Raw genomic sequence first — 6,000 nt, 5'->3', positions numbered from 1 at the left:
AGCCACCTATCCTCAATAAACCAATGGAAGGACCCAAAATAATAGGGAAAAGCAGAAAAAGGAGAATTATTCAATGTTGCTTCATTGGGAAGAGGGATAAGGAGATGGAGTAACACTCGTCTTCAATGGAGTCCATCTTCAGAGTTCTGAAATTAAAGTAGGGTTTAATAGAAAACAAGAGATAAAAGATAACTAGACAGCCCGTCAAGCTGCGGTTCTCTGTTCACCATTTTTCCTGTTTCCTGAGTGATGGAGAAGATAAATCTCTGCATTAATGAAATAAAATCTACTCCCTCGTGGTGTGATTAGCCACTGCTTTTGTTTACTCAACTTTCAACCAGAGTGTGTGCCTGAGTCATCTGGTGGACACTTGGCCCAGCATTTGCAGACCGGCTAAGTGACATACCACGGGGAGCCCGAGAAGGCAGAGAGGCACGCGCCTCCACACCCCAGCCCAGCTGCAGCGGCTTGGAGTAGCGGGAGGCCTGGGCCCAGGAGCCAGAGGCGGGACTTCCGGTCCCGCTGGCGACCGCGGCCCGCGCCAGGCGGAAGCGCGGCTCCGGGCCAGGATTCGCGAGCTCCGCCTGGAGCTGAGTTCGGAGCCTCAGTGTCCCGGACGCCCGGGGTCCGTGTGGATGCTTCTCGGCGCTGCGTCGCCCCGTGCCGCGGTTCGGGGGAGGCCGGGGAGGCACGCGGGAGTCGGCGCGGGAGAGCCGGCACTCCGGGGTGAGGACGGCTGGCGCAGGGCCGCTGCGAGGGGCTGAGGAGGCCGAGGTGACATCCTCCATGGGGGTGTGTCCGCGTCCCGCAGCTTGTGGGGAAGGTGGCCGGAGGTGGCCTAGGGGGCTTGCAGGGGGAGGCTCCAGGGCCAGCTCTCTTCTCCGTCGGGGTCGAAGATGAGAAGGACGTCTTGACCTAACCCATCTGCGAGATGACCAGCCGCGGCTTGCATGCTCAGCAACCATCGCTTTCTTTGCAATACTGTTTCTTTCTCTCTCTTCAGTCTTTCCCCTCTTCCTGTGGGCTTTGGAAAATATTCTACATTCACAGGGAAAACTTGAACTCTTCCTTCACCTAGCTCCAACTCAGGCTACCTTTCTTTGTCAGACTCACAGGACTTCATGCCTTTGATTCAGACAAGCAAGCCTACTGAAGTTTTCGTTTTGGACTCTGCTCTACCTTGCGAGTTCAGGTTGTCCCACTCCCTTTGTCGTGGGATGAACTCGCAATGTCTGGAGAAGGCCAGCACCTTCACGTTTGCACTTTACGACCTGCTGTTTGCTTCCCAGCATAGTGACACGTTTTTAGATGCTAAATAGATTGGATTTTTGCCACATACGGGGCGTAGCTAGGGAAAGCCAGGGTACTGTCACTGATGGAGGCTGATTTGTAAGAATTGTTTCAAGTGTTTCACATCCCAAGAGTTAGAATCTTAGTTTCACACACGCCGCCCCCCCCCCCCCCGCCCCCTGTATTTGTCAGTACAGGTAACTTAAATCTTACTTAGTGATCTGACCTGAGCTATTTGAAACAAACCAGAAAACACTGTATATTTATTGATATCATAGTATCCCACTAACTTACTAGAACGTCTTGGTGACCTTGAATCTGTGCTCCGCTCCAGTGAGATGGTTATTGTGATAATGGTATGTTGAGTGGTACAGCTGATGTTTACCAGTATAGGATGGTCCCTTACCCAGTGTTTTAACGTATTAATGAAGACATTGAATGAAGTCTTCGGAAGTTACTGTGCTAACTGCTGTGTTGATTTTTTTTTTTTGCATGTCTTCATTTAATTTCTTTAAAAAATTATTTTATGAATGGATGCTCTGCCTGCCTATATGTCTGTGCTCCACATGCAGGCTTGGTGCTCATAGAGACCAGAAAAGGGCGTCATGGTCCCTGGAACTCGTGTTGTGGGCTGCTATGTAGGTGCTGGGAATCCAAATGAGGTCCTCTGGAACAGCAGCCCGTGCTCTGAATGGCTGCAGCATCTCTCCAAGCCCCTTAATTTCATTTCTTGGGGGGTAGATTTGTTGCTTATCTGATAAGGCTTGATTTTATTTTAGCATGTTATCTTGATTTAAAATCTGTAGGGAGTCCGGGCAGTGGCACACACCTTTTATTTCAGCACTTGGGAGGCAGAGGCAGCCCGATCTCTGTGAGTTCGAGGTCAGCCTGGGCTACAGAGTGAGATCCAGGACAGGCACCAAAACTACACGGAGAAATTCTGTTTCGAAAAACCAAACCAAACCAAAAAAAAAACCTATAGCAATTTCCCCCCATCCTCCCATTCCCCTGACTTTTAAAAGAGAAAGCCCTTGAGAATACTCAAATCTTTATAGCTCTTAGGTGGTGGAAGTGTTCATCCTTAAAATGCAAGAATGCTTGCCTTCTGTGGTAGGTTTCTAGTTGTAGATCTGAAAGGTTTGAAGTTTCTTGGGTTTGGGAAATCATTGGGATGTTTATTCTTTGATGTAACTGTTGAATAAATTGCTTGGTTTTCCCTTTAGATATATTCTTTGCATCCTGTATGATTTTGATTTCATAGTTAGCTGTGTTAGTGAGAATTTTTGACTAGGGGCAGCAAATTGCTAGTTATTTGTGTGTATGGATTCACATTTTCTTTTTATTTCTACTGCATGATGTGTGTCTGTTGAGGGAGAACTGCCCAAGCAGTGGTAATTCAGACAGCCTTCATACACATGTATTTAAATGTTTTGTTTGGGTAGTCACCAATTTGTAATATATATCAAGCAACTGAGTTCGTTGGTTCAATGCCTTCTGGCTATCAGCTCTATTATTGTATAGCACATTCCCAGTTACCTGCTTGTCCTAGTTAGAGGTCAAATTCCTGGTCATTTGATCTAATCCAGAGAACTGGCTATGGCTGAGAAACACAACTTTGTGGGTTAGGAGACACTCCAGAGCCACCACGGATGGCTGAGGCACAGTCCATCCGTCTCTTACAGACAGTCTTTTTCTTTTCTCCCTCACTGAGTTAGTCCTTTCCTTTCATAGTGACCAAGGTGACTCTGGCCTCAGTGACTCCAAGGGGAGTCAGAGCAGCTACACAAGACTGTGGCTCTGTTAAGAAGGGCAGAGTCCATTATGCTGAGTCCCTAAGGAAAAGAAGAACCCAGGAGCAAGCTAAAAGTGTTTGTAATTGAGGTAGAGCTTATCATTTTTATTGGAAATTTGTGTATAATTTGCTACCTCTAAACAACATTGTTTTGTAATTGTCTATATTATTATCTTTGCCGGAATGAAGGCAGCAAATTGCTAGACTATTTCTTCTTGAAAAGTGGACATCATTCCATACTATTACCAGATGTTCATTGTTATTGGGAGTTCCAGATTGCACTAAAACTTAAGAGACACATCTGTCCCTGTGTTGTTTGGTATCCAAAGTGCCCTCAACTTGTGTAGGAACTCAGTGTGGGTCTGATCCCCTGTATTGCTATTAATGATTTTTTTTTTTTTTTTTTTTTTTGGTTTTTTTCGAGACAGGGTTTCTCTGTGTAGCTTTGCGCCTTTCCTGGAACTCGCTTTGGAGACCAGGCTGGCCTCGAACTCACAGAGATCCGCCTGGCTCTGCCTCCCGAGTGCTGGGATTAAAGGCGTGCGCCACCACCGCCCGGCGCTATTAATGATTTTTAAACTGAAAAATTTCATGCATATTTGTTAATTTTTATCTCCTTATGCTAGGAAGGTTATTATTTTTGCTTGTTGTGGTATATTTTGGTGTCTATTTTCTAACTCATTTGTTAATGATTATTTTTAGCTTGGTCTTCTGCATTTAAAATACTTCTTCCATAAATCTTGTATTGAGTCAGGGCTGGTTTGGGTCGATGATAGTGATTAATGATTCATGATCATAGTGAGATAATAGCATTGCTAATGTGTTGGCATTGCATTGAAAGTACTAACTTAGGAATAGCAGTCCGCATTTCTGTAACATGCTGTCATATTTGAAGGGTTAGAAGGATACATTTATCAACCCTGACTTTAAAAAGTACCCATTTGACTTTTACTATTTTAGTGTATCAGTTAGGGTTTCTCAGGAAAAAAAATGAATGAGCGTATGTGTATTATTACTATTATGATTTAAAGGTTTATTTTAAGGGGGCTGAGAAATAGCTCAGTGATTAACAGCACTTGCTGCATAACCCTGAGGACCAGAGTTCTGATCCCAGAACTCATGGGACCCCAGCTTCTAGCAGGACAGAGAAGGATTCCTGGGGCTAGCTGACTTCCAGCCTAGCCTAACTTCAAGGAGAGATCCTGCCTCAGGGGAATAGGTAGATGGGGAGCGATAGAGGAGGGCACTAATCATCTCATCTGAGGGAGTGACACATTCAGGCTGGAGATTCAGCAGTTGATTTTGTAGTCTTCTTGTTGTTGACATGTCCATTTAGGGCACATCATGATGTGTGCTGCCCATGGAGTTTGAAGAATTTTTGCAAGTATAAGCTAATTATTGCATCATTCATGGGGATAGGCCTTAAGAACAGGGACCACAAGGACCCGGAGAAGTTGTTCAGAGTTCTCTTTCTGGAAGAAGTTGGTGGTAAAGAAACAGGTGCTAATGGAACCCGCAAACTCTGTGGGGCAGGAGTTTGGAAACCCTCTCCCACAGGGTTTTAAGGAGACGCTGGGGGCATTGTAGGATCTAAATGGTCTTTTAGAAGGTTGCCAGATTTTAGGCATTAATTTGAGCTGAATCTTGGTAGTAACATCAATGCCATTTGTTAATCAATTGTAGTCCAGGACTGTGAAGAGAAATTTTTCCAGCTTTCTGCCCTGATTGAGTTCTTGTCCTGGCTTAACCTCAGTGATGGACTGTGATTGAGATATGTAAGCCAGTAAAAAAATCCTTTCATCCCCAAGTTGGTTTCAGTCAGTGCTTTATCACAGCAAGAGAAGCAAACTAAGACAGCAGATATTTATATTTCACTTCTGGAGAGGTTAAGGTACTTTGTATAATTCTGTGTTAGAGTGAATGCTGGAGCATGTTTTAAAGTCCTTTCCTGGGGAAGTATACATTGTTTTCTTTTTTCAAAAGCACCTTAATTTTGTGTGTGTGTGTGTGTGTGTGTGTGTGTGTGTGTGTGTGTGTGTGTGTGTGTGAACCTAAAGTACAGGAGGGAGGATTTTTATTTCATCTGTGCACAACTAGGTTGTTTTAGCCACTTGTTTTATTCCATGTGTTTCACTTTAAGTTTTCATTGGATGCAGTTAGCTTATAATTGGTCAGTTCTTCCAAGGATGCTACTTCAATTAATGTAGCATGAAGGATGGTTGAAAGTAGTATATACTTTGGACATGTTTGCGCTGTGCAGAAAGTGAGGTGGCAGTTAACACGGGGGTGGGGGGGTGGGGGGGCTGCTCACATAGAAATCCATTTTCCTTGGAATGTGAGGCTGGAACACCTCATCTGACAGCATGCTGCAGGGCAGGGCTAGAATCCAAACTCTGATGAAAATCACCCAGCTTTTTTTTTTTTCTCTCTACAACCACAAGTTATTGCCAGCTGAAAAGGATAGTGTAGAGTAATAATGAATTCATTTCCATCTGTTGCAAAGAAAGTTACTTTAGACAGTTTTAAACCTAGATAAAAAAAGGCTACTTTGAAATGAAGAATGAATTAGTGGCTATCAAGTAAGTAGTTATTAGATTCCTGTCCTAGAAGCCTGTATAGGTGATGCCGATGGCTGTGGTTGACAGTTAGCAGTTTGTTCTCAAATAGGTCCCCTCAGGCGTGGGTGGAAGATGTGGCCTGACTGGTCTTAGGTTTTAGACAGAGGTGGCTCGTTCCTGGATGCTGCTTAGGTTTTCTTAAGCTTCAGGGTCAAGTGCTTTGACTTTGCGAATGAGCTTATGCAAAAACACCAGAAACACATATACAGTTTGTGTTCATCTTTTTCTTTTCAATGTGAGAATTGAGCCCAGGGCTTCATGTGTATTAGAAAGATGTCCTACCCCTGGGCTATATAGCCC

General features: G+C 44.4%; 1 protein-coding gene across 12 annotated transcripts in view; it reads left to right on the top strand.

Annotated features, from left to right (window-relative positions):
• Positions 1–525: 525 nt before the first annotated feature.
• Positions 526–6,000, top strand: part of Disp1 (dispatched RND transporter family member 1) — a 169,084-nt gene continuing 163,609 nt past the window's right edge. For all 12 annotated transcript variants that reach the window (XM_052737886.1, XM_052737878.1, XM_052737890.1 and 9 more), the window contains exon 1: positions 526–726. The gene's annotated coding sequence lies outside the window, so the exon portion shown is untranslated. The remainder of the gene's footprint in view (positions 727–6,000) is intronic.

This window comes from Peromyscus californicus, unplaced genomic scaffold, assembly GCF_007827085.1.
Source record: "Peromyscus californicus insignis strain IS unplaced genomic scaffold, ASM782708v3 Scaffold_14__1_contigs__length_90479793_seg_2, whole genome shotgun sequence".
Classification (NCBI taxonomy): domain Eukaryota; kingdom Metazoa; phylum Chordata; class Mammalia; order Rodentia; family Cricetidae; genus Peromyscus; species Peromyscus californicus.
Note: the sequence above shows the minus strand (reverse complement) of the source record. Positions and strands in the feature narration are given on the sequence as shown.